Here is a 13,837-nt window from a genome sequence, read left to right as displayed (position 1 = left end):
AGAAATATGGCTCTGTTCCGCCTGGCTCACCGACAGTCAGAATTTAAGGTTATCTCTCTTCTTCCCTGAAATTTGCTGTTATCCTGTTCTTTTTTCAAGGTGCCCAGATTTCATATTGTTCAAACACTCATGCTCTACAAACAATTTGTGCAGTTGACGCAATCATCACAGGGTCCTGGGGTGCCCTACATCCTCCTCAGCTTACGAAGATGACCGGATTAAGAGATTAAAGACAGGCATAGGAAATCACAAGGGTATTGATTGGGGAAGTGATAAGTGTCCATGAAATCTTCACAATTTATGTTCAGAGATTGTAGTAAAGACAGGCGTAAGAAATTACAAAAGTATTAATTTGGGTTACTAATAAACATCCATGAAATCTTCACAATCTATGTTCTTCTGCCGTGGCTTCAGCCAGCCCTCCGTTCAGGGTTCCTGACTTCCCGCAACAGGGTTATATTCAATCTGCACATTGCTTTGGGTTTTGTACATTTTAACAATATTAATTCTTCTAATCCCTGACCACAAAATATCTTTCCACTTCTTTGTGTCTTTAATTGTTTTTTCATCAATGTTTTGTAGTTTTCAGTATACAGGTCTTTCATCTCCTTTATTAAATTTACTCCTAAGTAACTTTTTTGGTGCTATTTTTAAATGAGATTGTTTCTTTAATTTATTTTGTAGATAGTTTGTTGTTAGTGTATAGAAATTCTACTAATTTTTGTATGTTGATTTTGTAACATAACTCTTTACTGAATTTGTTTAACAGTGTTGGCAGGATTTTGGTTGAATCCTTATGGCTTTCTCTATGTAACATCACGTGATCATCAAACAGAGACAATTTTACTTCTTTCTTTTCTATTTGAGCATCTTGTATTTTTCTTGCTCAATTTTACTAGCTAGAACTTACAGTACTATGTTGAAGAGTAGTGATTAGAGTAGGCATCCTTTTCTTATTTCTGATCTTAGATGAAAAGCTTTCAACTTTTCACCATTGAGTATAATGTTAATTGTGAACTGGTCATTTATGGTCTTTATTGTGTTGAGGTAAATTTCTTCTGTATCTGTTTTGTTGAGAAGTTTTATCATGAATGAATGTTAAATTTGCCAAGTGACTTTTGCATCTATTGAGATGAGCATGTTGTTTTTGCCTTTTATTTTGCTAATGTGGTGTATCAAGTGTATGAATTATATATGTTGAATCATCTTTGCGTCTCTCGGATATACCTCACTTGATCATGGTGAATGATCACTTCAATATGCTATTGAATTCAGTTTGATAGTATTTTATTCAAGATTTTTATAATATGCTCATCAGAAACATTGGCCAGTAATTTTCTTTTCTTGTAATATCCTTTTCTGGCTTTAGTATCAGGGCACTGCTGGCCTCATATAATTAGTTTGAAAGTATTCTCTCCTTTTTAATATATTTAAGAAGAAGCCTTACCAGTCTTATCTACAACATTGATAGACAATCTCATGAATCATCTATAAAAATATTTATTTTTACTTAATGTAGAATCCAAGTAAAATCTCTGAAAGCAATCATTTGTTTGCAAATCAAATACCTGTGTCAGTGAATTAGCTTATCCACTATAGAGAACTGTTGGGTATGACAATTACATTTTGGAGAACATTTGCAAATAACATGGCATATGATAGAGGTTTAAAAATAATTTTTATTGAATACATAACTAAGTGAAATAATGATGATGACATTTTTAAAAGCAAGGTCAGTCATACACTAACTTTACAGAGTATATGATTTCAACAGTATTTGTTTGTTTATTTACTATATTAAAGAGTAAATAAATGCATTTTTAAAAGATTTAACCCTATGATTGGTTATACACTAACTAACCTCACATGAATTCATGATACCTGTGATAGTTTAAACTGTTGCTTCACTTATTTATGTCCCTGGGCAACTATACTCTGTCATGCCTCACTGTGGGTGACTGTGCTGTCCTGATCTCTTGACTTTGGCCTCTGCTTTTTTTTTAATCTGCTTTGATCAGTGGCATGAAGGCAGAAGTGACAATGCTCCAGTTCTGAGTCCATGCCATAAAAGCTTGATATATTTCCCCTATTTTTTCTGTACTTCTGACACTTCCATAAAAGAAAAACATACAAAAAAGACTAACTAATAACTAATATATAGAGATTTGGCCAGTTTAAAATAAATATGTCTTTTTAAAAGAAAAATCAGATTTTAATGAAACTCCAGTAACATTAAAAAAAAATTCCTACATAAAGATTGAAACTCTAGCCCCATTAAAGTGCTAATAAAACTTTTAATAATTTTGTTTCCTATTGAAATTTTTTGTGAGACTTTTTACATGAATCTTATTATCTGACAACCAAGATATTGTGAAAAAAATAATTTTAGAGCATACATAAAATATTAATATATTTAATTTATCTTACATTTTTCATGCTAAAAATATCAAAGGCCTCTAAATATTCTATATTCTTGCAAGGGAAGGACACTCATTCCTCTAATAAAAAAGAGTATCTTTCCATTGACCACTTTTAAGCAAAAACAATTTAACTCTCTCCCTCCTGTTCCAGCCATGTGAAGTGCTGGCTCCCCCTTTAACTTTCACCATAGTTGTAAGTGTCCTGAGGCCTTCTCAGAAGCTGGACAGATGCATCATGCTTCCTGTACAGCCTGCAAAACCAAGAGTCAATTAAACCTCTTTTCTTTATAAATTACTCAGTTTCAGGTATTTCTTCATAGTGATGCAAGAACAGACTAATACAGAAAATTGCTACTGAGGAATGGGGCATTGCTGTAAAGAGACCTGCAAAAGTGGAAGTGACTTTAGACCTGGATAACAGACAGAGGTTGGAAGAATTTGGAGGGCTCAGAAGAAGACAAGAAGATGAGGGAAGGTTTGGAACTTCCTAATGATTTGTTGAATGGTTGTGACCAAAATGCTGATAGTGGTCTGAACAATGAAGTCCAGGCTGAGGATGTCTTAAATGGAAATGAAGAACTTATTGGCAACTGGAGCAAAGGTAACTTTTGTTCTGCCCTAGTGAATAACCTGGCTGCATTTTGCTGCTGCCCTAGGGAATCTGTGGAACTTTGAACCTGAGAATGATTATTTATAGTATCTGGCAGAAGAAATTTCTAGGCAGGAAAGTATTCAAGACTTGGCTTAGCTGCTTCTAAAAGGCTATGCTCATATGCATGAGCAGAAAAACCCATAAAATTGAAACTTATATTTAAAGGGGAAGCAGACTGTAAAAGTTTGGAAAATTTGCAACCTGGCCATGTGGTAGAAAAAAATGCCCATTTTCAGGGAAGGAACTTAAGCAAGTTGCAGAAATTTGTACAAGTAAAGAGGAGCCAAGTGCTAATAGCCAACACAATGCAGAAAAGTCCTCAAAGACATTTCAGAAACCTTCAAGGAGACCCTCTCATCACAGACTTGAAAGCCTAGGAGAGGAGAATGATTTCATGGGCCAGATCCAGGGCCCTACTGCTATGCACAACCTCTGGACACTGCTCCCTTCATCCTGGCCACCCCAACTACAGCCATGGCTAAAAGGCACCCAGGTACAATTTGATCCACTGCTTCAGAGTATTCAAGCCATAAGCCATGGCATCTTCCATGTGGTGTTTATCCTACAGGTGCACAGATTGCAAGAGTTGAAGCTTGGGAGCCTCTGTCTAGATTTGAGAGGATGTATGGAAAAGCCTGTATGTTCTGGCAGAAGCCTGCTGCAGGGGTGAAGCCCTCGTGGAGAACCTGTACTAGGGCAGTGCAAAGGGGAAATGTTGAGTTGGAGTCTCCACACACAGTCCCCACTAGGACACTGCCTAGTGGAGCTGTGAGAAAATGGCCATCATCCTTCAGACCCCAGAATGAAGTGGATTCACTGCCAGCTTGCACCCTGTAGCTGGAAAAGCTATAGGTATTCAGTGCCAGCCCACGAGAGCAGACACAGGGACTGAACCCTGTAAAGCCACAGGAATGGAGCTGCTGAAGGCCTTGAGAGCCCAACCATTGCATCAGTGTGCCCTGGATGTGGGACATGGAATGAAAGGAGATTATTTTGGAGCTTTCATATTTAATGACTGCCCTGCTTGGTTTTAGACTTGCATGGGTCCTGCAGTTCCTTTCTTTTGGCCAGTTGCTTTATTTTGTATTAGGAATATTTATCCAATGCCTATACTCTTATTGTATCTTGGAAGTAACTAACTTCGTGTTTTGTTTTGTTTTTTCAGGCTTATAGGTGGAAGGCACTTGCCTTGTCTCACATGAGACTTTGGACTTTTGAGTTAATGATGGAATGAGTTAAGACTTTAGGAGACTGTTGGGAAGGTATGATTGTGTAGTGAAATGTGAGAAGGACATGAGATTTGGGAGGGGTCGGGGCAGAATGATATGGTTTCGATCTGTGTTCCTCCTCAAATCTCATGTTGAATTGTAATTCCCAATGTTGGAGGTTGGGCCTTTGGGAGGTGATTGGATCATGGAGGTGGTCCTTTATGAATAGTTTAGCACCATCTTCTTGGTGCTGTTCTTGTGATAGAGTTTTCATAAGATCTGGTTGTTTAAAAGTGGGTAGCACCTCTCCCTCTCTGTCTTCTTCCTGCTCTGGATGTGTGAATTTCTGGCTCCCTCTTTACTTTCTGTCATGATTGTAAGTTTTCTGAGACTTCTTCAGAAGCCAAGTAGATGCCAGCATAGTGTGTCAGTACACCTTGTGGAACCATGAGCCAATTAAGCCTTTTTTCTTTATTGAAAAAAAAATACTTTTTTTCTTTTGAGATGGCATCTTGCTCTGTCACCCTGGTTGGAGTGCAATGACATGATCCTGCTCACTGCATGCAACCTCTGCTTCCTGGGTTCAAGCAATTCTTCTGCTTCAGCCTCCTGAGTAGCTGGGGTTACAGGCATCTGCCACCACACCCAGCTAATATTTGTATTTTTTAGTAGAGATGCGATTTCACCATGTTGGTCAGGCTGGTCTCTAACTCCTGACCTCAGGTAATCCACCCACCTCGGCCTCCCAAATTGTTGGGATTACAGGTGGGAGCCACTGTGCCCAGCCAAAAAAATAATAATTTAAAAGGGAAATAGAATTAGCATTCTGTGAGACAAATGCAATACATACATTGTTCATATTTATTTTACTTCATTCTTTACTGTAAGCAATATAATGAGTAAGCTTTGTTACTTTTACTTTGCAATAGGAAAACTGAGACTCAGTGAGTTTGAGTAAGTTGCCCTAAATCATTCAGATAAAAAATGCATAGATGAAATTTGAAATCAGGTCTTCAGGTTTGCATGAAACCAAGTTTTGTGCTCATTTATCTCTACTAAATCGAATGTCAGAAAATAAATTAGGAATAAAAGGATAATTAAATGCTAAAATAATTTTAAACATACCAGAAAGTATGTAATCTCTGTCATGAAGATGTTAGGAAGAGAAAGGGGTTAAAAATAAACAATTCTGGTTAAGAATAAACAATTCTTGGAATTGTCAACCTGTGTTTAGAAGATGGAACATAAAGAAGGTATTAATATTTTGATACTGGCCTAGGATAAGAAAGACTCCAGTCCAAGAAGTTTATGATGGTGTGGCATATGTTCTACATCCCCAGATGTTGACAGGGATAAACTTTCAGCTGTTATACCATGTCCCATTGTGTAGAGACAAGATGATTCCAGGTGATACAAAGATGTAGCCTTAAAGAATGTGAACTACATAATTGAAAAAGTTATGCTTTCATACTTTCTGAATACTTACAGAGTTGTAATCATTGACAAAATGTGATAATTGACAAAATCGAGAAAGTAATGTCATCACCTTCTAGTAAGCTTCAGTTTGTGTCTCCTCTCCATCTTTAATTCTTTTCTCCTTTTCAAAGTTAACCATTAACTTCACTTCTAAAATCACAAATTCACATTTCCTGTTTTTGAATTCCTTGTAGATTAAATTATATAGTATGCATTTGTGTCTGGCTTCTTTCACACCACCTCATGTAGGTCCCTTCAATTATCTTCTGGCCTAGCCCTCAGACTCTTGCCTGAGATCAAGCATATTCAGTGAAGAATAATAAAATATTTTTAAAGAAACTCTTTCACAAAGAATTTGTCCAAAATCTTCTGCAGGGATAACCGATCAGCAGTGTTAAAGGAGGTGTGCTTGTGGCACACGTCTGCACATTTGATATAAAAAATGCAGAGCTTTGCTCCAGAAATGGGTGAGCACCAGAAGCAGTGAGGGTGGTACTAGGATAGGCAAAACAGGAATATTGGCAACTTTGGAGCTATTAACTCTATGACTGGTGCCTTAGGAGAGGTCATCACAGTGAACCAAGGCCAGAGATGGGAAAGCAGTGTATGCCATGAATCTGTAAGATGGCTGACCTCTTGGGAGTTCTCAGAACTCTCTGGAGGAATTTGAAGGAAATGAAGTTTCTTTAGAGCTGAGCCACAGAAACATAATATTATTTATTGTTTATTATATTATATATAAATATGTTACATATATTTTACACACATGTGTGCACACACACACACACAAAGCTGGAACTGCTTTAGAAATAGTTATGTATGCTTTTGAGATTGGGAGATCCAGGGTAAGGGTCTAGCAGTTGAGAACAATAAGGATAAATGCTTTCTCCTAAAAACAGTTTTGTTTTTTTTTTAATCTCACAAACTTATGATTCTGTATTGGTATGCTGATGATGCAAAAAAATGGAATTTTTCTTTAATATAAATCATACTACTTTTCATGTGTATGCTAGAAATATTTTGATAATAAATTTTTAAAGTCACTCCTGTATTTGTTTTATACCCGGGTTATTTAAAACAAAGGTTTAAAAGTGGATAAAAGGCCAGGCAAGGTGGCACACGCCTGTAATCCCAACACTTTGGGAGGCTGAGGTGGGCGGATCTTTTGAGGTCAGGTGTTCAAGACCAGCCTGGCTAACATGGTGAAACTCTGTCTCTACTAAAAACAGAAAAATTAGCCCAGCGTGGTGGCACATGCCTGTAGTTCCAGCTGCTCAGGAGGCAGAGGTGAGAGAATCACTTGAACCTGGGAGGTGGAAGTTGCAGTGAGCCAAGATCGCACCACTGCACTCTGGCCTGGACGACAGAGCAAAACTCAGTCTCAAAAAAAAAAAAAAAAAAAAAAAGAAAAAAAAAGTGGTTAAAAGTATCACAAACTGAACTGATTTCTTTCTATTGTTTCTCACAATATCTTAGCAACTGAGACCATTGAAACTTATTTTTCTATTGCAAATTTTGTGGCATTGAAAATGTGTTTTACATGTAAAGAGAAATATAAGAAAAGAAGTAAAACAGCTTACATAAGAAAGGGTTTTTTTTTTTAACCTGGATTTTGCATTTCCTTGTATCTTTAAAGCTACATAAAATGATCATTACTAAGACAATTCAGTTAGAGAATAGATGTTAATAAAAAAAGCATTTGTTTAATATTCTTGATGATTAGGTTTCATATCCTTAAGTCTTCATCGAAAAATACCTTTATTCCCTTAATTTCTCTAAGAACAAAACTAATATTATCACAAAATGTGAAATTAAAATTGTGATGGGCTGCTCAAAAAAGCGATCAGAAGTCAAACTCATTTCAGAAAAAGAAAGCACAGCAGCAGCAGAGCCATCACAAACACTATTCAATTTTAAATTTGATTTTCAAGATAATGCAAGTCAAACATTTGCCCAAATGTGTAACAACCACACATAATAAAACTCATATAGTTATCCTATAGTACCCACATCAGTCACTTCCACAGACATGCTCCCCAGGTTGCTGTAAAACAAAAGACCCAAAATAGTTTAAGAAGGGAAAAATTTCAGAGAGAATTTGAAAAACAGAATAGCAATAGATTTTGCTTTTGATTTGCTGACTTGAAATTAGAGATATGATTTTAAATTATGGAAACTCCATCAAATTGTACCAGAACTGGCAAATGTGTATGTACTGAGAACTCTGTACATAGCCTTTGTAGCTCTGGAGGGAAGCTCAAGGAATCCTTAATTTTGTGATGGGAAAGAAGCTAAAAATCTTGACCCACAGTCACTTTCACACACAATAGAAGTGTTTGCTGTGGCATGCTCTAAGCTGCACCCTTTGTCCCAGGATAGTTTTGGCAGGTCATTGCATTCTCAAAAAGTGGCTAGAAAATACTAAGTTAAATTAATATGATTAAGCTTGGTCTCATATAATTCTTTGACTGTTTCACATCTGTTAATCACGTCTATCCCTATAGGATTAAATATTCTTGGAAAACAATACCTAAATTATTTGTTGTTTGTTTCTTAGATGGAGTCTGGCTGTGTTTCCCAGGCTGGATAGCAGTAGTGCAATCTCGGCTCACTGCAACCTTCACATCCTGGATTCAAGCCATTCTTGTGTCTCAGACCCCCAAGTAGCTGGAATTACAGGTGCCCATCACCACGCCTGGCTAATTTTTGTATTTTTAGTAGAGATGAGGTTTTGCCATGTTGGCCCGGCCGGTTTCGAACTCCTGACCTCAGGTGATCTGCCTGTCTCAGCCTCCCAAAATGCTGGGATTACAGGCGTGAGTCACCATGCCTGGCCAACAAGACCTAAATTTTTAATATTTCTAAATACATTCGATGAGATACATGGAGCTCACCTAATCCTTCCTCTGTCTTCTCCTTTCTTTTACAATTTTTCATAATCTGATTACAATATTAGTATTGATAATTATAGAAAAATGAAAAAAGCACAGAACAACATGAGAAAAAAAAAGCAAATATTGCCTGTAATTTCACTATCCAGAGAAAGCCCCTGTTAACATATTGGTGCAATTTATCCCACTTCCACCCCTACATCTTTGGCACTTCTAAAAAAAGTATGGGCTTAAAAATTATATTTGTTTATTGTTTTTATATAATTGGAATCATTCTAATTTTTTCACACATTATTACATCTTCTTTGGTACCATGATAGTATGGCTACATAATTATCCATTTGTGGCAGAGTTCGCTAGCTCTTTATTAAAGATTGACACTTCTCTTGCATGGCATACAGACCCAAAGACAACCACATTTTTGAGCCCTTTTGAAATCTAAATTGTATCATGTGATTGCATTTTGACTAATGAAGTATGTACAGAAATGTTTCGTCCATTTATAGTTTAAGCACATAAGAACGTCTTTCATAAACTTCTACTTTTTCTTTTTTCCTTTTCTGCCAAATTGACATCAATGCCAAGAGATACCTGGGAAAGCACATGTTATGAATGGCAGGGCTCTCATCTGGCTGGATCCCTGAACGACTGCATGGAGTAGATTCTTTTTACTCCTAACTCACCTTCTGTTTTCATACTATGTAAGGAAAAAAATTCTTTCCACTCTGTTAAACCAGTAAAATGTGAAGTTTATTGTTAGAGTAGCAAACATAACCTTAAACAAAACACTATAATCTATAAATAAGTCATAATTTGACTTAACTATTATTGAGTGGTTTTCAAAATTTTCTACAGTAATTATGATATTTGGAAATAAATCTTTGTACATACACTACACCTTCAGGGCAAATTCATAGAAACTATATTGTTGGATTTCAGTGGCGGAACATTATGGCTTCTGGTGCAGACAGCCCCTGAACTAAATATGAAAGTTAAAAAACAAAAGATTTGAAACAATGTACGCTTCAACAAATTGTGTATAAGAATTCCTGGTTCCTTGGATTCTCAGTCTTTCCCAATCTCCTTCCATTATTATAGGTGAAAAATATTGTTTTTATTTCTTGAATTATACCTGTGGTTATATATTTTTTTCTTTTTGTTCTTCCTTTTTCATTATAATGGTGTGTGTTTCCCAATTTATATTTAGTTATAATACTAATATCGTTACCATTCATGCCCTGATTCAAACTAGACCAAGACTGCCAGTAGATAAATATAATCACTCATGAACTTGTGTGTTAGAGTTGCTTTTGCTGCTGTAGAAGATTTAGCATGCCATTATGAACCTTAGCATCACTTTTTTTAAGGCCTGTTCTTACTATTTCTGGGGTCTACCCATTGGTCTAGACTTGAGTCAAAGTGCTTGATCTCTACCTAGATCATCTATTGGGATGGAAGTCCTCATCTGAACAGGCCTCTGAGATGATGTTGTGGCAATTTGACTGGTACTTCTAGCCCTTCTTTCTAGTAACCCTTTCTAGATTATATGGCACGCACTCCTGGTAATTTACTTTGTTTATAGTGACTCCTGCATCATTGCAAGTCTAGTCACTACTTGGAGACATCTGATGCTTTTATATTCATTAATTTATTCATTTATTCTAAAAGTAAATATTTATGGGGTGCCTCCTATAGTCAGGCATTTAAGAAACATTAGTATTACTTTGGTAAATAAAAATGCATGGTTCCTCCCCTCATAAAGCCTAGAGTCCAGTATATGTGAAAAGAGAAGGAGCAAATAGACAGAGAGGAACATATGAACAAGAAAACATGTCAGTAAATGTATAATTGTTGAAAACAAAAACTAGGTAAGTTAAGAGACTGATTTTTTTAAGGCTATTAAATTAGAGTGCCCACAGATTGAAAGATCAGAGTGTTCCACCAAGGTGGTTTTGCCTTAGATTTTTATCAGGAGAGATAGATAACTTGCAGACAGGGTGGTTTAAAGTCCAGGTTGTTTTGTAGGCAGGGGAAGCTGAATTCACTTACTTGAACAGGACATGTTTTTCTTTGCAGATGGCTGTAGTCCCAGGTACTCGGTAGGCTGCAGTCCCAGGTACTCGGTAGGCTGAGGCAGGAGAATCACTTGAACCCAGGAGGCAGAGGTTGCAGTGAGCTGAGATTGTGCCACGCACTCCAGCCTGGGCAACAGAGTGAGACTCAGTCTAAAAAAAATAAATAAATAAATAAAAATTACCCTAAAATAAATAGGAAAGGTAAGCAGTTCTTTAAAAAGAATGGAAGAAAAGAATATTATGTAAGCCTATAAAGAAGATTAAGGCATTCAAAATATCTTTTAAACAACATAAAATTCTTCTAAACAGAAAACTGAAGAAAAAAACTATCTGCATTTCTCCACTGATAAAATCTATTTTAGAAGGAATCTTCAACATATCTGTGGGCCAGATTTTTCTTGGTCTTTTGGCTACATGAGGGGCCCTGAATGACAACTCCATTCTCAAAGAGTAGCAGGTGTGGACCGTTTTCCCAGCAGCAGTCATCCAACGTCACTCTTCTTTAAGATGAAGATTGGAGCCATGACACATGCTAATGAAGCACAGGCTGATGGTTGACTCAGAAGATACACTACAAGGTGAAGTAAACATCAGCTGAGCATCTTCTCTTTCCAAAATTTTCTGAGTCTGATCATCAGGGAACTTCAGTATAGTGGTTATAACTTTTGCTATGGTCTTAGTCTCACGATCCATCATATACTCAAAAAGCACTTTTTACAAATACTCAAACCTGGTGGGTTCTCCAAAGACTGAGACATCGGTGTGGTAGAAATTGCCACCTTTGTAAGGTGTCCCCACAGTTGTTGCATCTACATTATTTTCATATTTCTTCAAAGAGTCGCCTTCTTTTTTTTTATTTGAGACGGAGTCTCGCTTTGTCGCCCGGGCTGAAGTGCAGTGGCGCCATCTTGGCTCACTGCAAGCTCCGCCTCCTGGGTTCACGCCATTCTCCTGCCTCAGTCTCCCAAGTAGCTGGGACTACAGCCACCCGCCACCATGCCCGGCTAATTTTTTGTATTTTTAGTAGAGACAGGGTTTCACCGTGTTAGCCAGGATGGTCTCGATCTCCTGACCTCGTGATCCGCCCGCCTCAGCCTCCCAAAGTGCTGGGATTACAGGCGTGAGCCACTGCCCCCAGCCCAAACACCCTTCTAAATAGTGAACCTGTTCTCTGAACTCTTGGTCTTTCAATTTTGAATCACTGATTAAAGTCATCTTCTTACATCTGGTTTATTGTGCTGGTCTTCATTAAGTCTTACACACTATTCCTGAAATTGTTCCTATATAAAAGGATTATTTTCATATCTCTGTTCTTGACCCAAATAGCTTCACTACGCCCCTACTAGCTATACAGTCAAATCCAAAGTCCTTAAAAACCCCTTTAAAAGACCCAATGTATCTTTTTATCAGTTATCTTAAAAAAAAAACCTCTGGATATACATGATTAGTTTACTCACTCACGTCTAAATATTTCCCCTTCAAGTTATATGTATATATATGCATGTGTATATGAGTGTATATATAATATATACATATAAATATATATAATTTATATATACACATATATAAATTAAGATATATACCTTAATTTTTCTACTAACAAAATTCCTTCTCCTCAATTAACAAGATTAAATTTTCACTTTCTCCATGGGAAGCAACACTGTATTCTAAAATGTATTCTCCTCTAAATTACTTATTATTTTAATCTTATCAATAAAAAGTAGTTACCATTTATTTAGTGATTACTATGTCATAGAATCTATAATAACTTCCCATAACTCTGTATATAGAGAGTTATATCAATAAACCCAACTTATGTTTATATAAATAACTTAGGTTAACTTAGGTCAATTTATATAAACTTAGGTTGGGTTTATTTATATAACTCTCTGTATACAGAGTTACAGGAAGTTATAGATTCTGTGACATAGTAATCACTAAATAAATGGTAACTACTGTTTTTAATGATGAGATTAAAATAATAAGTAATTCATTTAATAATTACTTTGATAATTAATCATCAATTATTTAATAATTGATAAGATTAGAATAATAATTAATTTATATAAATTTACTTAGGTAAATTTAATTTAACCTAAGTTATTTATACAACTACAGTTACATAAATAAGCCCAACTTAGTTTTATATAGTTTATATAACTACAGTTATAAAGTTTTATATCTATAGTTATACAAATTAGATGTCATTAATATAACTGTAACAATAAGAGAATACCACAACCAATGTCTGCAGCAACTTCAGGCAACAGGTGCTAGCTGTAGTCCCATTTTGTAGATGAGAAAACTAATGTTTAGAGATAGATAAAATAAATTAGCCAAGGCTTTTCAGTTAGTAAGTGTCTGAGCAGAGGTCTGAACCTAGGTATTCTGACTGTGGAGTTCATGCTGTTATTTACTAATATCACTTCAAAACCAACGGGCTCTGAATCTTTTTTGTAATTTTAATATAGTAACAATATTTTCAGACATTGTCTCAGTTTAATATTGCATAACTTAGTGCAATAAACTATTTCAAAATTTCAAATATGATCATGATTAGGCATAATCAAGTTTGAGCTTAGTTGCAGGAAGAAGGATAATATCTTGTAGTTTTTTGAGCTTGCTGTAATTTTCACATTGCTTAATGTGAAATACTGTGCTTGGTAGTGAGACAAAAGTATTTGTTCAATCGTTTATGTAAAATAACATATGTGAAAGATAAAATTGCTGTCACATGGATTGGCACATTTGCTAGTTTAGCTTGACTTGAATTAAGTGCAGATTAACTCATTAAGCAATTCTGAACAAGAAAGTCTGCTTTCACCAGAACCAGAAAAACAAAATCTTACTGTTGAAAAGTTCACACTCTGTTTGGAGGGAAACAGACAAAGGGTATGTGATAAATGCTGGAATCAAGGATCAAGATTCATGCACTATGCTATGAGTGCAGAGACAGAAGAAACAGAAAACTGTTCATAATTTTATTGAACTGTGGCTCAGTGAGTTTTAAAACAATTATTTCCCCAAACAGTCACAAGAAACATTGAACACTGTATTAAGTGTGATGAAGTACACCCTGCTAAATGCTATGGGGAATACCAAGTAGTATTAGCCA

Source organism: Pongo abelii, chromosome 11, assembly GCF_028885655.2.
Source record: "Pongo abelii isolate AG06213 chromosome 11, NHGRI_mPonAbe1-v2.0_pri, whole genome shotgun sequence".
Classification (NCBI taxonomy): domain Eukaryota; kingdom Metazoa; phylum Chordata; class Mammalia; order Primates; family Hominidae; genus Pongo; species Pongo abelii.
Note: the sequence above shows the minus strand (reverse complement) of the source record.